The 10184-nt window shown below is 38.1% G+C and overlaps 1 long non-coding RNA gene across 1 annotated transcript in view; it reads left to right on the forward strand.

Annotated features, from left to right (window-relative positions):
• LOC139971997 (uncharacterized) overlaps positions 1 to 9953 on the forward strand; it is a 31628-nt gene extending 21675 nt beyond the window's left edge. The window contains exons 2-4 of the long non-coding RNA XR_011794568.1: positions 7551 to 7646; positions 8199 to 8234; positions 9145 to 9953. This is a non-coding gene — a long non-coding RNA (uncharacterized lncRNA). The remainder of the gene's footprint in view (positions 1 to 7550; positions 7647 to 8198; positions 8235 to 9144) is intronic.
• The last annotated feature ends 231 nt before the right edge of the window (positions 9954 to 10184 follow it).

Consider the following 10184-nt stretch of genomic DNA (forward strand, 5'->3'; position numbering starts at 1 on the left):
TTCGTACTTTATGCTATTTGCTATCAGAGATCAAAATGTACTTGGCCATTTAAAAATTAGATACTTTTAGTTCATTTGGCATTTTTCATGTATTATTTTGTAGATAAATGATATTATATACGCCCATTTTCTTGTCCGGCCCAAATAACCACAAACTAATGTTCAATCCGGCTTATCCCACCCAGTTATAAAACATTAATAACCATTGCTGTACAGAAGCGAACATTAGTAGCCATTGGCTCCTAAATGAAAAAATTTAAGCGTCAACTTTTACAACTGGTCTAAAAACCATTATCAGTGTTACAACTCAAACAAAAATGAGGTGAAAGGAGATAGAAAGGAAAAAAATACTCGTAATATCGTAATCTGATATCGCATGAACCAGTCACGAACAAGAATTTTACTAGGCTTTTAAAACTTGCGTTACAGGGACGCATTTACTCGAAAAAGTTTGAATGTAGCAGATAAAAACTTGCGTCTGCCCATATATACTCCTGTGATAAAACCTCAAGCCAGAGAGATATTATATGACCTTTTTGTTCTTTCAAAGTCAGGAAGAATATTGCTGTAAATTGGCAACTTTCCAAAGAGTAACACAATGCCCTATAGATCAGTGGCGTAAGAAGGTACTTTTGAGTGGCCTCAGATGCAATTTGGTGCAATATAGCACACTTCAACACCCACTCCATTTTGTAAATAATTTTGCATTTTCACCTGGCCTTAGATGCAATTTGGTGCTCCAAATGAGATTTTTTTTCTCATTTGGAAATGAAAAAGGGGTTTTCTGACTTGCGAAGCGGGGGGCGGAATGATAATTCCGCCCCCATATTTTTCACTGGGGGGCCAGCGCCCCCAGCCCCCCCCGGTTCCTACGCCCCTGTATAGATTCAAAACCGAACGAAATAGCCAATATTATAAGACAGATGAAAGATAAGAGGCTTACCAAAGCACGTTGCAAACAAAACTTTGATAAGCAACTTCAAAAAGGAATGTAAAATTCTACTTCTTTAAGGTATGAAGGTATGAAAATATGAAAATATTACGAGTTTATGTTTTGCATGTATTAGGAATCAATCTTTGAAACAAGTGGAATTGGAATACGTTTGAAAGAATATAATTTCTTTCTTGCTGTGTTTCTGGCTCATGTTATATGCGGGATCCTTATGTTGTTATCCACCGACTTGAAACAACCCGATACATAGTTTTTATTTTTCCACGTAATCTTTTAAAAACTGTTTCGTACCCTTTATGGTTTCGATGGTAATCGTAACCTTTGAGTCATGAAGGCAGATGGGTGTAAGTGTATGTGTTTGCACCTTGATTGTAAACACGATATCTCAAGAAGAGAAGCTTGGACCAATCTCATTTTTGGTGTGTAGGAGTACCACATTCAGTCAAATGAGTCGATTGTTTTTAGTGGAGGTCAAACGTTATAAGGGGTCACCAGTTGTCAAATTGTGAAAATCTTGTAAACGCGATATCTCAAGACCGGAAGCTTGAACTAACCTAATATTTGTTAATTTGCTAATATTAATATATAGTTTTGACACGTTACGTACAACATAGCTATTGTGTTTTGTGGAAGTCAACGGTTATTTGGAGTCACCAGGGGTCAAATTGTGAAACCTTGTATAATGATCTACCGTTTCTCCCACCGACCAGCTTATTACATAATATTTGCGTTACGCCTCCACAGAAGAGGCTGTTGGCAATTGGAAATTAGCTTAAGGGCATCCGTAGATAACAATCAGAAGTCTCGACCAAATCTCTATTGACTTTTTGGAGTTGCTATGTACGTTTCTAGGCTGCATACATGCCAATGCACAAATGTGTGTGATGAACTTGGTACATACAACGTTGCTATTAGAGGGCTGTGAATCATCGGTATGATATCTTTTCCCCGTCGTATTTCGCAATTGTCGAAATTCAGTGCCAATAAAAACTTCGGGTTTGGATGTTGTAACTTTGTGGAAATGACCAGACGCCGTTTACGAAAATACACTGTTTTTTTAGTTAGATACTTTCGAGGCAAATCGTGGGGACCAGTGGGTACAGATCTGTCGGTACCTGCTTAATGTACGGCTTGAAGGTGTACCACATTGAGTAGAAGAAGCCTGTGGTATTTGGTAGAGAATACAAGAAAAGTTCCATCTTGGTCATCAACCGTGACAATGGAAGCTGAACACGTCCCCGTTGGTCAGTGTTTCTGACATAGTTACCAATAGCAATGCAGACGGTCGGGTCGGGCTATCCCAACACATTTGCACCCCGTTCGCCAGCAGGCTCAATGCACATACTACATCTAAGTTCTATCACCCAAGTAAGCCTAACAATAAAATAAAAAGTTCAGACTTACCATTTTCTCTCACTGCTATAGCTATACAACAGAATAAGTATACGAACGTGTTGTTAGCCTATCACTCAGACACTGTGTATGCATATTGTTTGTGCTAAATAGAATACAAATCGCGTGCTTGTGGCATAGCCAAATGAGCCATTTTGGACAGCGCAAGCGTTTCAAATCCATCAAACATGTACAGAAGTCACAAAATTCCTGTCGACTGACTGAATTCGCGATCTTTAAGAATTTTACAGAGGAAGGAATGTAAGAGTTATTATTAATATAAATTATGACCCAAAATACGTGGGTGGTTTCAAAATGTGCACTATTTGGAGGGGGACATTTTATATTGTGTCCCCCTATATAAAAAAAAGTGGGGGAAAATATGTCCTCCTATCCCACTGCCACCTCCCCCCAAGGATTGAGGCCCATGGTGGCTTCCCCTCTATGCATAACACTACAACATCGGTTAACACTTAAAAAGCTTTTCCGATAAGGTGGGGGGGGGGGGTGACAGGGTAGCTTTCTTTTACACTGCTTCTTGAAAACCTCTTCACACTTCATATCTTATTCCGAACTCTTGAGTTGAAGTTTGAAACTTAGTCTTCTAATGCAGTAAGCCGTGTCAAGTTTTGTGGAGGGACACCTGCTGACATTATTGGAGTGATCTTATATATGACCTTTCACCCGCGCATTTTATTTATACGTCACAAGCAGTTCCTTTCATTATTAAACTTTCCCGGCGCCATTTTTATACCGATTGTTTCCTCATCGCTTACTTTAATGTCAGTATGATTTTGGTTACACATTCTGTAGAAAGTATATTGTAATTACTGAATATCAGTGTCATAACTACAGGACTTAGATTAGAAACGTTTGTGATATAGACTGTATAGCATAGTGTAATTTCTTTATTCTTATCACTATTTTTGGATTTACGATTCACTATGTAAAGCAGTTATAGGCTGTACTCAGTTATATATAGGAATATTGTGATGTACAGACACACAGTGCTTCCTGTATACACAGTTGTTGTAATACAATGCGAATACATAGCTAACTATACGGAGTAGATCTCATCTTAAAATGTAGATATATATGACCAATGTGAGGGCATCACTATGACAAAACTCAAGTATATGAGCCTTGAATTTTACTGATCTCATTTTCTTTGATATGTTATGTTAAAACGCATTAAAAAACGTTAATAAAACATTCATTCAAACTGCCATTTCGTCCTGTGTGTAATGACATTTTGAAGGGATATATATATATATATATATATATATATATATATATATATATATATATATATATATATATATATATATATATATATATATATATATATATATATATCAGGCGCGTATCCAGGGGGGCGTTGGGGGCGCGCGCCCCCCGGGTAAGAGAAAGAGGAGAGAAAAAAAAAGAGAAGAAAAAAGGGAAAAAGAGGGGGAAAAAGAGGAGGAGGAGAGGAAGGAAGGGAAAAGAAAAAGAAGAAAGAGAGAAACAAGGAGAAAAGGAGGGAGTAAAAGAAAAAAAACGCCAAGGGAAGAGAAAGGGGAACAGTGACAATTACAGCGCTGATCCCTATTGTATACACATGGCCGGGTAGCCAGTGACAGATCGAGGATTTCAGAAGGGGCGTGCGCCTCACCCTACCCTAACTCGATTGTTGACGTTTCCATTTTTCCTCTCTCACTAATGTATCTATATGGTCTATCATAATGCGTGTGTGTGTATGGACGCCTTAAACAATTGTGCTATGAAACCAACTGTGGATGGTCTCGAACTCGACCGAGTCGTCGGGGAACATGACGCATTTCGGGAAGGGGGCGAACGCCCCCCCTCCCCCCCGAGTATATATTTTTTATGATATCGCTAGTAATTTTTAAATAGAGAATGCTTAGATGCAACTCAGAAGGCATGGGAAGTGTCATTTCCAGCGATCTGGGAGGCATTTTCGGCCAAAATTTTCTTGTACGCTTCGCGCCAACCCATGGTCCGGTGAAGTGCCATTTCCAGCGATCTAGGAGGCAGTTTCGGCCAAAATTTTCTTGTACGCTTCGCGCTAACTCGTGGTGGCGCTACGCTTAGATAGTTTGCCTACAGGCTTCGCCCGTCCCTTGGCAAATTATTGGCTACGCACCTGTTCGAATTTGTAAAGCAAACAGCAGATATGACATCATATCAGTGAGCATGAAAATGGCGGTTCCAGGTTGAACAGCCTCAAAATTGTCGATGTGTGTAGTCATAGGAACCCAATTTGATTTGGGGGGCTGTAACGGCTTGCCCGAAAAATATGACCTAAATTTTTCGCGCGCTCCGCGAGCATTCAACATGTTAAAGTCAATATCATATAAGCAAGCATCGGTTATTATCGCATGCCATCGTGTACCGTACGGTCCGTGGAAATTGCGCAGTATACCGCGGGATGCTAATGTAAACAACGAAATGTCTTATGTAGATGTAGTAAAAGCATGGAGGTCAAATTATGTCAAATTCTCTTTTACATTAGTAATGGCGAATAAGTCGACCAAGCTTATAGAACTTTATTTTAATTATCAAGGAGATTCATTTCCTTTAGCTACATCATTGCAATTTATTTTTCTTTCAGTAGCCCCCCCCCCCCCCCGCATCCTACGCCTATGTGTGTTGTGTTCGGTTTCGGAAATATCTGCTATTTTTTCATTTCCTTCAACCAAGTTTAATAATAGCCGTTATAAGAAGGTTTAATATTTGTACACCAATAAATTATTTTCGAAAATTACCTGACCAACATTCTTAATCATACTTCCCACTAATGGTGTAATTTTGACCGGTCTGTTAGGGTTGAAGGAGGTTTTTCTATATTGGTTGTCCATAGTTGACATTTTTTGCAACATTATGGGTATGTTTTTAAGTGAATTTATTCACGAGAAATGTGAATTTTCAAATTCGGAACAAATAATGGGCTGAAAACCTTAAAATGTGGGGCTGTCGGGTATTGTGGGCCGCGACGTAGAATCACCTACAAAAGCAATGATCCACAGGACATGCGATCAGGTCGAACATGATGCATGTGTAACTGGTGAAAATCTTCAAAAAGGTTATGGATGGGGAAAAAACTATTGGGAAATACTTGGTTCTCAGGCAAAAGTGTACATCTGGTTGGTCATTTTCAAGCCCGAGAAGTGCCATTTCCGGTGATCTAGGGGGTATCAAAACCAGAAATTTTCTTGTACGCTGCGCGCCAACCGATGGTGGCGCTCCGCTTAGATAGTAATTCGGGTTAGAAAATCCTGGATACGCCCCTGTATATATATACTTCGCACTTTGTACCCAGGCAGTATCATAAAGCGCTTGTCTGTTAACGTCGTAGCACACGGCACACAACTTCAAACCATACACGCTTAAAGTCTCAATGTGCAAGGGCGGCGGAACCGGGGGGCACAGGGGGCACGTGCCCCCCTCCACTTTTCCTCAGATTAAAAATGTGCCCTTTTTCTACATAAAAATTTCTAAATAAAAAAGCGAAACCCAAAGCGAAACCCACGTCAAATGAAATTTTTCGGGAAGTTTTAAATGTTTACTACCACAGGCGTAGGAGCCCATTTTGATTTGGGGGGCTCTAACGACGAAAAATATTACCAAAATTTTTCGCGCGCTTCGCGCGTTCAACATGTTAATGTGCACATCATATAGGCATGCGTTGGTTATTACATCGCATTCCAATAACATACAATCATTTGCCGTTTTATAACCCTTCCAAATCGGTTATAATTATTGGGAAAGTCGTTACAATAATAATGATCATAATAATATCAGTTTAACCATTGAAAAACACATAGAAAATTACTTTTCTTTCAGTATTTTGACATATTTCATTTGCTTTCATGCATGTATCGATCGCGTGTGCAGGCACTTGGACTTTATAATGATTTCACCTCATTTTGTTTTTTTCCCTTGTTTCCCAATTTGCACATTAGATACTGCAGTGCTAGTATGCATTGTTTCCTTGAGGGAGGGGGGGGGGGGAGGGCGTTGATGGAGTGATGTGTATACGCAAATAAGATAATACAATAAGAGTTAAAAGGGTACTAAATATCAGGCTGCATCAGTCCAATCGAATTTCTGCAAAGTGCCCTTCGACGTTGGTGCCCCCCAGATTCAAAGTGCTTCCGCCGCCCTTGTCAATGTGTGTTTACCAAATTTGATATTCGACCTTCCCAGTTTATTGCCCTAAAAGCTCAATAAAAATACCACACTTCTATGCAATTTTCATATTTATCATCATTTTTTTATTGAGTTATCTGTCGTTAAACAATTTGAGCTGAATAAAATTCGCCAGATTTGTTAAGGAGTCCGTACATTCTACAACTCGACTTCTGTATACATATAACTTTACAGGCAAGTTTGAACAACTCATCACATTTTTACAATCAAACTGGTTAAAACGTAGTATTTTTACTTGTTTTAGGGCAAATCTTTACCAAATTTGATTTTAACCACGTACCCCGTTCTGGATAAAAGATTGCACAACTGCAGATCGTTATGAGGTAGCAGAATGATAAAGGCAATAAACCCACACGTTTGAACATGTTTTTTTTCTTCTTGTGAATCAAGTGTTGAAATTCATTGGGATATACATACGATACAAGTAACCTTTGTGGTTACATTCCCATGCATAAGCAATATTCGCAAGAGAAAGTGAGGTTTTGTCTAAGTGATAGATATACGATTTCTATTTTTTGTTAATATACCTATAGGGCCATTCTGGTAATACATCGTGAAGTTCTAGTTCAAAACGATTAACAGTCCTCATAGTATAGAAATAGAAGAGTTGTGGACTTTTCAACTTTATATTAGCAAATATTCTTCAAATCTGTACCGGTGGTTATTACGAAGTTTCAAAATTGCATTAAATATGCAGTGTTCGGCAATGTGGGTATTTACAAATTGACTCTCTGATTGATAAGTGTGAGGTATGCAACTTAATTCTTCAAATTTCATGTAGGACTAACACGTCTGCGTTTTCCTAAACGGGTGTCACAGGTTGCACACAGCACCCCCAATTTGTAACAGCTAAAGTGATAAAGTGTTATTTGTTTTATACAAAGAATATATATATATTTTTGGCCTTCGGAACAAATCTTATGGGGCACATTGAAGTTAAGTTGCAAATCGATACCATTTTACTTATACTTTTCCATTTGTACTTTACATTTAGATCCAATTTTGTGAACTGTTGAACATTGCAGCACACCAGCCGAGACATCCCATCATACTCTGCTCATTACATGCTTGGATATATGTATTGTAACAGGTAACAGCTGTGTAAACGTGTCCTAACTTAAAGAGACAAGGGCAACTTTTCGCGGGCCTTCAATGTCTTCCTCTGTTTCCCAACATAAGATTGAGTGTAAATTTATCGAACACTACGCCTATTATCATCATAATTAAGGTCTTTTAAACCGAAGTTGTTCCACCTGAAGAAGTAGCCATCCTGGTCATCATATAGGAAACCCAATTTTGTAAGTTTCGAGAAAGAAGGGGGTGTTGGACCTAGTTATCTGATTGAATTGTGCACACTTTGGTGTGTAGGTGTAACAAGTTACCTATGACCAAGGCTAATAGCGCCTTTGAACAATTTCTGTTGACTTTGGCGCTATGTAAATGTCTTCTGATTGATTGATTGATTGAGATGGGAGCAACAAATGTATTACGAAACCATTAGTAGAAACCGAACAATATGTCGAAAGCTTGAAAATGGCTTGTATTGACATCGAATAACGACTTTCCACAATAAGTTACTTCATACTACATGTTTTAAGTCGTTCATGATGACATATTACCACTGCAAATTCTGATTTTTCAGTCAATCCGCGCTACAAACCAAAATGGATCGAAACTAGTAAGTGAATAAGCCACACACAAAGTAGTGTGAGGTGTATATTCATGTATTAGATTAATTTCCATAGTAATAGAGATCTGATAAATTATTTAGTAAATCCAATACATATATAACTCAAATAATGGGTAACATAAATTGTCTTATATTGTAGGTTCAGTCCTTATGCCACGTCCATCGAATTGTGTATACCATTAGGGAGCATAATGTGGACGCAATAATGTGCACGTGTGAAGTAGGAATTTTCCAGGAAAACGCTAACAAAGTGGATTGTTAATGAATAGAAAAAGCGAAAAAAGAAATGGAACTTGCTTCTAAGTTCTTGGTGAAATATGCATGCAATTCCTATGAACCGTTTTTGAGATATTGACAGTTGAAGTTGCCACCTAATAGATAATGTTATGATTTCCTTTAAAATGTACCTCTAATTTTATACCCCACTATTGGATGCATCCATAATGTGAATGTACCATATATAGGTATTGGTATTTTATGAACTTCACATCCCCTTTAGACAAACTAGTAATCCAATCCAAGGTCAAATCAATATACTAAAAAATGAAGAAAAGCAAAACACGTTTTGTCAGTTTTTAGCTATGACGTCACACCTGTTTGCTGCAAGTTCACTCATGGTACGAAAGGTGGCAACTTCAGCTGTCAATATCTCAAAACGGGACATGGTTATTAATGCAAAATTCACTTGAATGCTTAGATTATGTTCCTCTTTAATATATAAGACGAAATTTTGACCTAGACTACATTACAAGTTTCTCCATTACAGTACAGAATGTACTTGTTTGGAGGAACATTGTTACGGGAAAGAATAGTCTGGGTTTAGCCCATTATACCTGTATCGTATTTGAAATAAAGTGTATAAAACATTTTCTTCCTTATTCTTCATCCCTACCTGCAGCGATGAAAATTCCCCAGGGAATGTGAGTTGCATCAACTTTTTCCGTTCAATTTTCTAAGTAATATATATCTAAGTACACCAAGTTCTTTCATACTCTAATTAGTCAGGGCTGAAGTCGAGTTAAATACATACGAGTCAAGGTTTGTGTGGGGTCCCAAAGCAGGACCCAAGTTCTGATCATAGCACCGACTTCAGCAGCAAGAAGCATTGGCTTCACCTTTCATGGCAAGCATTGTTTTTAGCAGCACAACAAACGGTACACTTCGTTTCATTTATTCGTATTCTGCTCAACTATTGCCCATGGAGTCATATCATCTACGCTGGGTTATTGTCACTCCCTGTTGTAATGCCCCGTGCTATTACAGGTCTTGCAGAATGCTCAGAACAATGCAGCAGTAGCACAAAAAGTAGCAATTCAGATCTCTAGTTTAACAGCACTTCACTGATTGCTCGTCTCATATCGTATATTGATTGTGAACTTTCGTTTACTATTTACAAATTTCGCAATATCCTGCTCCACCTTATCCTTGTAACTTAACCCAGCCTGGTTCTTTGACTGCTCCCTTCGTTCAGCTACAATGAATCTTCGCAACCAAACAAAATGGAACCTTGTCCCAGCTGGCCGTTCAACATTCCCTGTTAAAGCTCCTGTGCTTTTTAACTCATTCTGGTCATCACGTCACAAACTCATATCTTCAATTCTTAAATGCTAATTGGCAAATTCAATATAATCCATCTTCACATAAACCACCAGAAAATGCATTGATGTTATCAACTGTTGAGGATACTAGCTAATCAAACCAGTAAAAAAGCCAAGGAAAACTGTTTGTTTAAATTAAAATAAACTGACATTATAAACTTACTTTGTTTTTGTTTTATTGTTTTTCTCTTTTGTATATTAATTCGTTCTTTCTTCTTTCCATCTGTTCCTTTCTTTGCAGCCGGTAAGTATTTATCATGCTTAGGGTAGTAGAACATTGTTATAATATATTAACACGAGGAAAGTCAATCCTGTTAATTCTTTATTATCGTACACAATT

This window comes from Apostichopus japonicus, chromosome 8 (assembly GCF_037975245.1).
Source record: "Apostichopus japonicus isolate 1M-3 chromosome 8, ASM3797524v1, whole genome shotgun sequence".
In the NCBI taxonomy this organism is placed as follows: Eukaryota; Metazoa; Echinodermata; class Holothuroidea; order Aspidochirotida; family Stichopodidae; genus Apostichopus; species Apostichopus japonicus.